The sequence below is a fragment of the Alligator sinensis genome, unplaced genomic scaffold (assembly GCF_000455745.1).
Source record: "Alligator sinensis unplaced genomic scaffold, ASM45574v1 scaffold354_1, whole genome shotgun sequence".
Taxonomy (NCBI): domain Eukaryota; kingdom Metazoa; phylum Chordata; order Crocodylia; family Alligatoridae; genus Alligator; species Alligator sinensis.
Window position 1 is genome coordinate 1,076,040 of NW_005842200.1, and position 12,386 is coordinate 1,088,425.

Consider the following 12,386-nt stretch of genomic DNA (forward strand, 5'->3'; position numbering starts at 1 on the left):
TGCTGCGGAGCCTATTGGACCCAGCGTATACCTTGAGAAGGCTATAGGGGTCTGATCAACCTCTGGCCTCTCCCCGTCACCGAACGATCCCTCGATGAACCCCTTCCCTGCGTGCAAGTTCCACGGAGCCTAGCAAACTTCGTGTGAGTGAATCCAGAGCTCTTTTCTCCGAGTTGTTTTCTTCAGTTGACACGACGGGCTCGCGTGTTTAGAGCCTTCAACCGGATTGGGCTAGAGGTTTGCGTGGAAGGAACTCTTGTCCGCCTCTCTTCTTTTCTGTCTGTAACCGCAACTCAAGCAAGTTTTCCTGCCTGCACCGCGACCATCTTCGGTGTAAGTAAAATAATCTTTAATCAACCGCTAAGCGTCCGTGCCTAATTCTAGTCCGCCGGCCTGCATTCCCCGACCCGTGTGCCAGGGCTGCTGGCCACAGCCCGCCGCGCGCCCCCGAGAACCTCGGACCGCTCCCGGCCCACACAAGTATGTTGCAGCATTTCAGCATTAATCCATATCCTTAATCAAAAGAAAAGTGAATGATAGTGCAGCGAGTGCAGCGAGGATCCAGCCTGTTTATCCAAGCCTATTATCGGTACAGCACAGTATTCGCAGATTTCCCCATTTGTAGGGATCTCTAGAACTTATACCCTGAGAATGGCGAGTGTCTCCTGTATATGAGGTCAGTGATGTTACTAAGAATTTGTGTCAGTCTTCAGAGAAAAAGTAAAACTGATAATGTTAAAGAGAACTTGCCAAGCAGAGACCATTTACTTACCAACAGCTTTTCATTACTGGACTATATTCCCTCTTTTCTGTTATAAAAGCTCTTCAAGGTCATTGGAACACCATTTTTCCCATTACTAAAGATCAAATGGCCTGCTATGGTGAAGATTATAGTCCACTTGATAGCAATGTTCTTCTCATTCTTATTTTCCCTGCAGGAAATAATAAAATATGTTATTGACAAAGATACTTGCCTGATTCTTCTCTAAAAGGTGACACTACATGATGCATCATCGGGTTTTATGTTTATTGTCTCTCAGTGATGCCCTAATAGGTATTTGCTTTAGCTTTTTTTTCTGAATGATACTCTATAACCTCACTTTGGGTTCTGAATTCTCTCTTTCACTGCCCATCAGCAGTAATAATAATACTGCAGAAAAAAATATGCCCTCAGAGACAACTACACAATATTAATGGTCTCCAGTTAATGTGCATAGCTATCATGTGGCCTAATGCTCCCTGCTATTACTAACTTATGCTCTTACTTTATCAGATCTTATAAGCAAAGCAGATTGGAATATGGCATTCAAATAAGAGATTTTTTAATTTTCTGCCATGTTTTAGTTTCCCAAAAAGTTTGTATCAAGTACTCAGAATGGCACAAGCTCCCCATCCTGATGAGAGGCAACATGTAAAACCCCCAAAAGATATAGGTCAGAGGGAGCTCTTTGAGTCTTTCAGAGAATATCTATGCCAATCAGTGCACATATTAAATCTCTAAATTATCCCCCATATTATTCTTCACTCTGCTTCAGGTACTGTTAGGGAAAGGAAGAGTTTGTTGCTTCTGTCACCCTAATTAAATCTCTAAACATGGTTTCCTGCATCTCAGTTAACTTGAATGAGCTTTGAAAGCATACTACCAAGAGACTACAACTAAACCTTTGATCACAGACTGTTTCGATGGATTTAGTGAGGGGAGTACAGAATGTTAAGGATTAAAGTAAAGGGTCCCAAACATAACACCTAAACCTCTTCTCTCACTTTGAAATGAAGCTGACGACATGTTACAGCGAAGACAGAAGTTACAGAGGAGGAAATAGTACAGGCAGTCCTCAACTTACAACGTTTTGAGTTACAAAGTTTCGCACTTACAATGTTTATAAATTGACACCCTGTTTCAACTTCCTGACATCAGTTTCAACTTTACAATGCTTGATCTGATATGATGCCACACCATCGAACAAGTTCTCTGTGTCACCCATCTCCCTGGAGAACATCTCATCCAAACTTCCTTGGTCACTTTCTTTAAGAAAGCAGACAAGACTCCAGAAAAACCTGCAGCCATAGATTCATAGATGTTAGGGTCGATAGGGACCTCAATAGATCATCGAGTCCGACCCCCTGCATAGGCAGGAAAGAGAGCTGGGTCTAGATGACCCCAGCTAGATGGTTATCCAACCTCCTCTTGAAGACCCCCAGGGTAGGAGAGAGCACCACCTCCCTTGGGAGCCCGTTCCAGACCTTGGCCACTCGAACTGTGAAGAAGTTCCTCCTAATGTCCAATCTAAATCTGCTCTCTGCTAGCTTGTGGCCATTATTTCTTGTAACCCCCGGGGGCGCCTTGGTGAATAAATACTCACCAATTCCCTTCTGTGCCCCCGTGATGAACTTATAGGCAGCCACAAGGTCGCCTCTCAACCTTCTCTTGCCGAAGCTGAAAAGGTCCAGTTTCTCTAGTCTCTCCTCATAGGGCTTGGTCTGCAGGCCCTTAACCATACGAGTGGCCCTTCTCTGGACCCTCTCCAGGTTATCCGCATCCCTCTTGAATTGTGGCGCCCAGAATTGCACGCAGTACTCCAACTGCGGTCTGACCAGCGCCCGATAGAGGGGAAGTATCACCTCCTTGGGCCTATTTGTCATGCAAGAGGAGCCAAGACTCCTGAGAAGACTCCAGCCAAGAACCCTTCAAAAAGCCCAACCAAGAGCCCTTCAAAAAGTTCTGAGTTACAACGTTTCGACTTAAGACACGGTTTTCAGGAACCAATTGTATCATCAGTCCAAGTACTGCCTGTACTCGACCTTTAATTATTTGTCCTATTCCAACCTTGTCACTGAATTTTCAGCTCAATAGCTGGACATCCAGCTTTTATTTCAAAATCTTAAAAGAAATGCTATTTCTTGTGCTCTTCTGAATTCTCTCTACCATGTTTTGTGCATACATCTCATCTTCTACTCTTCCATCCTACATAACTAAATATTAGGGTTAGAATTAACAAAATGCTGTATAAACATTTCTTTCCTCCTACATCCAACAGAAAACTGCTACTCATCTTGACTGCATTGAGGTAAGAAGCACAGGCACCAGCATTAGCATAGGCCAGCTCATAACTGACTAGAGGTATGCCTAGACTGGCACCGGATATAGGATTAATTGCAGCATGAAGGGGTGTACCCAAGGTATCTTAATTCTAGCCAGTTGGGGTACCATTAGCAGCTGAGACATAGGCAGAACAGGCCTACATGGGACTTTGTGTACTGTCACGGTACTGCCATGTCTTCACTCCTATTGATACCCAGGCTAGCTAGATTAAGGTTAGCTCAATCATTCCTATGGGCTGCAATCACACTTTCTGTTGCAGGATAGGGAGACCTGAAGGGGTGGTAATATAGTTGAGTTCCTGTAGGCCTGCTTGTAAACAAAATTGGAGTGAAATCTTTGACTCCACTTGAATATGATTAAGGACCAGCTGAGTTTCATCTAGCAGGCAGGTTAGTACCATCTGACAGGGATCTAGTGTTGCCAGTCATGCTCTGCATGCACTGAGTCGTGCTGCTGTCAGTTTTTCCAGCTCTTTTGTGTGGCAGCTACTGCGTGTGGCTAATCTGTAGTGTTCAGAAAAACCCAGGACAAAGCATTGCTTGTAGAACTGACAGGACCTGTGCAGATGCTGAAAAAGAGGATACTCTTGTTTTGTGAAGGCATATGATCTCCTTAAGGCAAAGGATACACATCCTGTGCAGATGGCTGCTGCTATTAAGACATAGGGCTGCGCAAATCAGCACCGTTTTGTTTCAACTTCTGTTTCACCATTTGGATGGGACGCTGTTTCATTTTGAGTTTCATTTAATTTCGAAAGCACTGTTTCATTTCGTTGAAACTTTTGCTATTTCAATGCTGTTTTGATGTTTTGCCCACAGGCTATAATGGGGGAGAACTGACCTGCCTATAACTTTGACATTTCTTGCCTTTTTCAGATGAAATTTGCAGGGATTGTAGCTCCTTCTGAGGCCATGAAGTCTGCCAGTTTTTAAGGAGAGAGGTGCAGGGGTTTTTGGGGAAACTGCACCTCAAGCTGCTGACAAGCACAATTCATGACTTGTGACTGTGTGTGTGTTAAGGTGCAGCGGGGTGATAACTACAGGCATGGTAGCCTTGACTGAGGCCATGAAGCTTGCCAGCTTTCAAGGAGATAGGTGCAGGGATTTCTGGGAAACTGTCCCTCAGGCTGCTGACAAACAAAACTTGTGACATGTGTGAGTTTGTGTGTGTGTTAAGGCACACCCTCACTGGCACTGGTCCCTTGACACGACACGGTAGTGTGCCCCAATGAGGTTTCCTCCTCCCCTACAGCCTCCACCACTTTAAATGACAACAGGTAAAATAATAACTTAGTGAGAAGCAGCACAGTAGCATCAGCAGCATCTCAGGCAGCCAAACTGTGACAAGCCTTTCTTTCCCCTCCTGCAGGAGCTTCTTTTCCAGCAGCTGCCAGAGAACTCTCTCTGCCAGCCCCAGCCCTAGGGCTTAGATGTGCCCAGGGCCTTGCATCCTTCCAGTCAGGTGCTAGGGGTGTTGGTCTAAGGACAAGGCACTGGCAGACAAGATCCTTTGGGTCAATCTAATATGGTATCTTTTAGCAGACCAACTGAATAGTTACAGAAGTATATCTTAGCAAGCTTTTGGGTTGAAAAACCCTTTGTCAGGCTGAGGAAGCACCTGCAATTAGTGTGTGTGTTGTTCCTGGATGGAAGGAATAGTAAAGAAACCAAAGGCTGGCATGCAATGCAGGCAAGAAATCCAGTCAGTGAAAATGGAAATGGAGGTATCAGGAGGTGAGGGACAGGCTGGGGGGGGAGGGGTGGGGAGAGAAGGGGGATGTAGCAGCGCAGGTAAAAGTGGAGAGGTACCTGGGGAGTCAGATGTCCGGCAGGTTGTAGTGTGTCAGAATTCCAATGTCAATATTGAGTCCATGAGTTTCTGTGCCTAGGAGACTGATGAAGTGCAGTTTATAGTCTCATCTGTGAAAAGTCTCTGCACGTGTTCTGTTTGAGAGTCCAATATTGAAACATTCTTTGCTGCAGGTTTCTACCCACACTAGTGATACTGCTATTGCCTGGGATCTCTGGAGGGAAAGTCCATGTAAGAGCTAAGGATTATCATTTATAATGTCTGTCTACAGCAGTGGTGACGTGTGGAGGGTGCACAGGGGTGCACATGCTCCCCCTGAGAGTGCTGGTGCACCCCCTGACAGGGAGCCCTCCCTGCTTAGGCAACAGGCGGGGGGCAGACAGGAGTGCCGGAGCTCCCCCTGCAAATGTTGGCCGGGGAGTACGGGTGCCAGATGGAGCCCCGCTGGCACTTCCAGGAGTGCCGCTCCTGGTCAGCACGATCGGCCACGGGGGGGGGGGTATGTGCCCCCCCGACTCAGGTGGCACCAGTTGTCCATGGTCTATAGTGACCAAACTGTTTCATGGCATTCTCTCTTGCATGAGTAGACAAGAAAATCCTGCTTGCCATTGTTGTCCCCTTGTTCCTCCTCCTCCTTCCTGCCAGTGCTTTCTCTCTCAACTGTTTGTGCAAAGAAGTTGCTAAAAGCGTAAAGAGACCTGAAGCTTTAGCATGAAAAGATTGGGCATGATGAGGGGCAATCCTGCTGCTAAGCCCCTGCAAGTCTTCTTAATAGCAAAGGCAGGCAGGGAGGCAAAGATGCTTGGCACTTAGAATGGGTGAGCCAGTCAGATAGGATGCTCCAGCATAGTCCTTGCCATTTGCATTGCTGGAACAGTGGGCAGCTTTGCTCAGAAAGGAGCCTCCTTGCACTGGGAACTCTGCGTATATGTAAATTAGCATAACTCCACTGTAGCCTGCTGTGGCTCCATTACTGATAGGTCCATGATCAGAGTCATTCTTTAAGGCTGGCATGTTGCACACTCATTGCCTTGGCTTTAAAAACATCAATCAAAGAAAAAATCATCCCTTTAACCTGCAAATCTCATTCTCCACTAGGTTTTCTCCTATGTATGGCCTCTGTCATTGGTTCTTGAGAAGAAGCCTAATGAGGAAGAATTCTTTGTGTAAGAGCTAGAATCACAGAAGAGGAGGAACAATCCCTCAGCAAGAAACAACATATCACCAGCAGCTTCTCTCCTTTCCTTTTTGGAGGAGGAGGATGACAGCAGTTTCGCACCCTACATTGAAATGCCTTGGTTCTCAAAGAGAGACCTGAACTGCCAAGTGTCCAGCATAAGTCAGAAAGGGTTGGAGTCTAGCTCTGAATCAGGAGTCTCCCAGTTGGATGGAGGGTCCGTGCCCAAACTTACGGGGGGTGGGTTCTCTCATTTTGTCTGGAGGAAGACTGAGGAGGACACCTCGGGGTTCCAAGACAGTGAGAAAACCTCCCTTTTAGACAGCTCCTCCTTGGGAGACTCTAGATATCCAGCAGAAGGATATGAGCATGTGGACAGGTGCCAACAAGAGGCCTTCCTTTAGGTGACTGTGCTGACAGGGTCTTCATTTTAATCCTTCCTCTGAGGACCCACATCTCCTCGCAAAGGGGCCACCTTTACCCTGACCTGGAGAGGCTTCCCTTCCATGAGCACATAACTTGCTTGAAAGTATGAGTCTCTGAGGACTCCAGTGAGCTCCTTCCCCAAGACACTGGCCTTCAGACTTTACAGTTCACAGAGGACGAGGACATTTCACGTGACTGTGACAGTGAGACAGACTTTCCGGCCACATGCTCAGCAGGAGGAACACCGTCTCCAGCCACCATGCTAAGGGAGACTTTTTTGAAGCTGGGACATGGGGGAAGCATGGGACCATGGAGGAAAAGCACTACCAAAAGCTTAAATTCCAGGGCTATCAGCAGGTGCATTATATGTCAAGGAACTGATGGCATTATGGGGAGGAATGAAAGGGCAAGCATTTGTTGGCCTGTGCCTGTTTGTGCATCACTACCCAGACAGGGTAGCTTCTACTAATGTCTGTCCTATCAGGTGCTACAGCTCCAATTGCAAAAAAGGTGTCCTTTCACTGCAGGTAGCTAACACCCATTCACCATCCTGCTGCAGAAACCCTGTGGCTATAAGTCACTGAGATTTTACTGCTGGGGAAATAGGGCAAACCAGTGGTGACCCATAGGGGGTGCACTTGTACCACCTGAGAGAGCCAGCGCACCCCCTGATTGGCCACGCTCGCCGCTTAGGCGATGGACGGGGGGGGGCAGGTGGGAGCACCGATGCTCCCCCTGCAAGCACCACCTGAGGAGCAGCAATCCCGGAAGTGGCTGCAGCAATCAGCCGCCTTGCACCTGGCCCTGTCTATGAGATTGGCTGCGGGCCCCCACCCCAGTCCTCAAGTTTGGCCATGGGGGGACCTCCCCCCTGGTCACTGACTAGTCACTGGAGGGGCATGTGCCCCCCCGACTAAGGTGGCACCAGTTGCCCATGGGGCAAACTCAAACATGGGCAGTGATGATCTCGTACGTCTCCCTTGCAGCAAACACTGAAGGTGCCTTGCCATCCTATAGGAATTTAAGGTGAGATATAGATTGTGTGTTTATTATCTCTCTGTAATAACACTGGTGTATCAGAAAAAGTAAAGTCTGAAACAACCAGCCCATGCTGGCAACGTGGCAGGTTTCAGTCACATGTGGTTTGGGACCCAAGCTGATCCATCACCAGTTGCTCACCTCGGGTTGTGAAGTTTTTCACCCTCCTTGGGGGCAAAAGTAAAAGTTGAAATTTGTCTCCTTCACAGACATTTTGCCATGTTTGCTTTCTGTGGGGTTGGGAGAAACTCATGGTCACCCTGTGTCAGAACAGAGAGGAAAAATCAAGGCCAAAAATATAGGTTGTGTTTATGTTTGTTATTTTTTCATAGATTCATAAATGTTAGGGGCTGGAAGGGACCTTACAAGATCATTGGGTTCAGCCCCTCTGCACTTGGGTAGGGAAGACTGCTTTATTTTGGTTTGTATAAAATTATGTGTGTTGGACGTGAAATTCATCTCACTGAGCAGAGCAGCTCAGTGCTGCTATGGATTGATTGATAACTGCATGTTTGCATTTGGCCAGCCAGCCCAACTGAGGGCACCGCTACACACTTGGGAAACCTGCTGCCTTGGTCTGAGTGATATTCTAAGTACTCCATCTCCTGTCTCTCTTCCCCAGGCACTATTTGCCGTCAACTGCCGGGGCTGCAGTTCCCATGCTGGGTGGGTCTGCATCCAGCCCATTCCTCTGAGCAAAGTCAAAGTTTCACTAAACTACATAAGGTCAGGGGGCAGGCAATAAGCCAAGTGGCTGATGGTGAGACCTTGCACTTTTACTTATATTTCCAAGTCAAAGGAACTTGTTGCCATTCTATTCCAATAAAGGAAATAAGGACAAATGAAACTACTAAGTAAGAGAGAAATGCCAGTAGCACATCTGTAGGATGTATTGGCTTTGGTGGGAGTTCGTGTGCTGCCTTTGACCCCCTGTTCACAAGGAGTGAAGGACAGCGGGGTACTAATGGAGGCCTTTAATGCTCACCTACTTTCAAGGACTGGGAGATTCAAAGGGCACATCAGATGATGTGGGAGCTGGTTAACTGCATGCCAAGCCTTTCATCCTCCCATATCACTGTACCTCATGTCTTTTATGACTAGAGACAGCAACAACAAGGCTCTGAATGAGAGTGGCACTCCAGAGTACTGTTTCACACCAGTCCCATGGGACTGACACCTGTCCCCAGAGGTCTGTGTGAAGTGAACCAAGAATCTTAATCCAGTTTCTGTAGAGGGGAATCATAGCCCCAGACACCAAACCAGACTTACTTCCTTCTTTAAATCTGAAGAGAAAGCATGAGCTAAGATGAAATTGCACATGGAAAACATCCTATTTCTTTATAGAAGGAGTTAAGATTATGGCCTAGTTTTCAGAGAGGCTGAACACTTGCAGCAGGAGTGAAAGAGTGATGCCCATTTCTGAAGTTCAAGCAAGAAGCATGCAATAATCAAGGGAAACTGCTGCACATACTGTATGCCTGACCTGCCATTAGCAGGCACTGTTTTAGAAAACTGATATTTGTGCTCAGCACCCTGTAAGATGCCGCACAGCCAGCCTTAATAGCATGGCAAACTTTGGCATAACTTCCCTGATATAGAACTGAGACATAGCGCACCTAAGATCACAGGCTTTGCTGTTGCTAAGTTCAGAGAAAAGTGCTCATGCAGGTAGCTCTGTGCAGAGGGGGTGTCAGCCTCTCACTGTGTTTTGAAGGAAGCAAAGAGCCTGATTAAGCCAGTTGCTCTATTCACGTAAAAAATATAACAGCTCCACCATCTTGTACAATTCCTCCAATCACTTATTTATTTTACTTGTCCTGTATGTTCTCCAGTGTATGCAGGCACACGCTGCACTTAATCACACCTATTCATTTAGCAGTACATGTAACCATTCTAGTATTATCAGGAAAAGCTCCCTCCCCCTCCATGAATTACAGGCATCTCAGCAAAACAAGAGCGAACCCTCTGGGGTGAGAGTTTGACACTTCAGAGGTCTCTGAAAAGGGACTCAAGAGGTCTCGGTTCAGTTCCCTGCACTAGCACGTCTTGTAGATCCACCACTTACTCTCTCTTTGCCTCGCTATCCTCATCTGCTAATTGAGAGTAGTGATCATAGTCAGTCTGACAGGGGTTGTGTATGAGTTAAATAACTCATATTTAGGGGATATGGCAGTGACATGGGAGGGAAACAAGAGCTCCTTGTTATACAGACTTTCTACCTCATGAGACATTTGTGTGAGATTCCCACTGGGCCAAGTTTTAAAGTCCTGAATCATCAACTTCTTGAGTAGATTTCATTGCAGCTGTCCACCCTGCACCCACCACTGGGGGTGCTGGATGGAGGGGGTGGGTGGGGCCTCCATATAGACAGGGCCAGAACCCATGTGGGCAGGATGCATTTGGTGCGCTGGATGGACAAGATGGTTGCAACCCAGTCCTGTAACATCTGAGGGCTACAACAAGCCTGTTTGAACAACAAGATGCAAAAACAAAGGAGGCCAAGAACTAGCAAGTGAGAGGAAGCTTCTCCTGGTTCCTACCTGTTTTTATTTCTTACAAATTCAACCATGGGCAGATTTAAATACTCATTCAGTGTTGGAAGGTATACAGCACACCTGGAGAAGACAGGAAACTCCAAGGTGATCTGGGGGGACTAAGATATTCTACATCAAAACAAATTTAGCCTCCTCTGGGGATACTTATATTTGGAGCCTTATGCAGCCCTGTGAAAGCTTACATAATACACAACCCCTCAGTGGTCAGCAGCCACCTATGAGGTAGGACATGGTCATAGCAGTGGCATAGTGGTGCTTACACCACAAAAGCTGTTGGCTCACCTCTTTCCTGGGTCCTCGACCTGGCAGCTTGAGTGGCTCTGGACACCTTCACGATAGGAGCTGCTCAGCACGTGAGAGAAAGAAAGCTTGTTTAAGCCAACTTTGAACAATGGAAGTCATAGACCTGAAACTACCCAGCAGAGGTAAGATCCCCATGATATTCTCCATGCCTAATCTCTAGTCCCACACCCATTCTTGGAAGCACAAGGAATAGGTGGATTAGTTAAATCAGCTTTTCTAGAGCCAGATTTTCAGATGTGCAAACCAGTGTTACTTGGTGGCCTGGACTGTAGCTTGGCTGATCAATACCAGGTCAGGATCAAGCCTTCAGCCTCTGAACACTGACATGCCTCCAATCATCGGAGACTGTGTTAGATGTTCTGGAAAAGGCCTCCTTCCATTCCTGAGGTATTTCTGACCCTGTCCCCCTTACAACCAGGCAGGTGGTACAAGGTGTCTCTGTATACATTACCTAAGCTGAAGCACTAGGGCAGCCTATAGATGTGCTGGTTCACATTCTAATTAGAACATGCTGGAGCAGGCTCAGTTAATCAAGTCTGCTCCATATTCTAATTAAAACACTCCAGCATTGCCTCATTGTCATGTGTATTAAGCCCCCACCCCCGCCACCACATTTTAAAATGGCTGTGGGGGTACTTTAACTAAAACTCATTGAATAAGCTTTAGTTAAAGTGCTCCAATGACCATCTTAAAATATGGGGTGTTTAATGCATGTGACAGTGAGCCGTTTTAATTAGAGTGGCTGTTGGGGAACCACTCTAATTTAAACAGGCCCTCCCCACCCCTCATATCTGTATAGGCGACCTAGCTTTCAAAAACTTTGGCCCTAAACCACCATTTTGGGTGTGTGATCCCAATTCTCCAACTAATTGTCAAGGAGAAAAGAATTGTTATTGTCTGCATGACTTCCCCTTATTTTCCTGAAAACAAATGTCACAGTAATCTCCACTTCCAACTGGCTGGGCCATTTTGCAAGCAAATCTTCTAGCATAACAGAAGAGGGGAAAAGGGAAGATGCATCTTCTTCTCCCTGACCAGGTTCACTCTTGCCTCTTTGGCTGATACAGCTGTGGCCATTGCGCATGGACTGATGATTATAGATTTTTAGCTTCTGATGCTGGCTGACACCAGAGCATCATCTCTATCCTACTGACAAAGAAGGGCTTTTTGGCATAACTAAATTACACTAAGGAAAGTGCCTCTTTAGCAGTACCAGTTGCCTCAGCCCAGAAGGGTGGCCTGGAGAAGCTCTCCCATTGTTGCTGTGCTAGGAAACCTTTCCTTTGTAGCCAGGTCACAGGGTTTGGCTCTAGCAGAGCTGCTAGTAGGTCGTGATGAACGAGACCAATGGAAATTGACAGAATCCTTTTCCTCCATTTCAGGTTTTTCCACCAGTGATGCTTCTTTAGGGAGATGCCTGATGGACTAAGCTCAGGGCAATCTTGGCCCAGGGTTTGGCCAGGCAGACGTGGAGCCTAACATTACTATGAGCCTTCTGCTGGAGAGACTCTGCTGGAGGAGGTAGGGCGATGGCTCTGTATCACGCGGCTGCTCTAAGCATTTCCTTCCAAGGCTGTGCAGGGTAGGACCCCAGATAAAACTGGTCCTTGCCAATCTGCTGTGTCTCTTCCATTCCTCGTCTCCTATTAAAGGTCACAAAACAACATGCCCTTGCTATGTTGTGATGTCACTATGATATCAGGGCATGCTCACATGGGCATCATCTCCCCCTCCCCAGTGGATGATAGATATGGTATAAGCCACATTCAAACAAGCCCTCACCTTACGGATAATGCTGTGAGCCTCTTTGGTGTCTTCCTCCAAGTATCTCACAGCACTGAGATATGAAATATAGTTTCCCAGCAGCCTTGTGAGCCTGGAAAGCCTCAGCTTTCTGGCCCAGGAAGTGAAGTGACTTGCCCACTGTCCCCCAGCAAGTCAGGAAAAGAACTGGGAATGCAGCCAAGGGTGCTGA

The 12,386-nt window shown here is 46.9% G+C and overlaps 1 protein-coding gene and 1 pseudogene across 1 annotated transcript in view; one reads left to right on the top strand and one right to left on the bottom strand.

Annotated features, from left to right (window-relative positions):
• LOC112550770 overlaps positions 1–815 on the bottom strand; it is a 74,681-nt gene extending 73,866 nt beyond the window's left edge. Inside the window, exon 1 of the mRNA XM_025207591.1 lies at positions 773–815. The gene's annotated coding sequence lies outside the window, so the exon portion shown is untranslated. The remainder of the gene's footprint in view (positions 1–772) is intronic.
• Positions 1–6,896, top strand: part of LOC112550768 — a 10,528-nt pseudogene extending 3,632 nt beyond the window's left edge.
• The last annotated feature ends 5,490 nt before the right edge of the window (positions 6,897–12,386 follow it).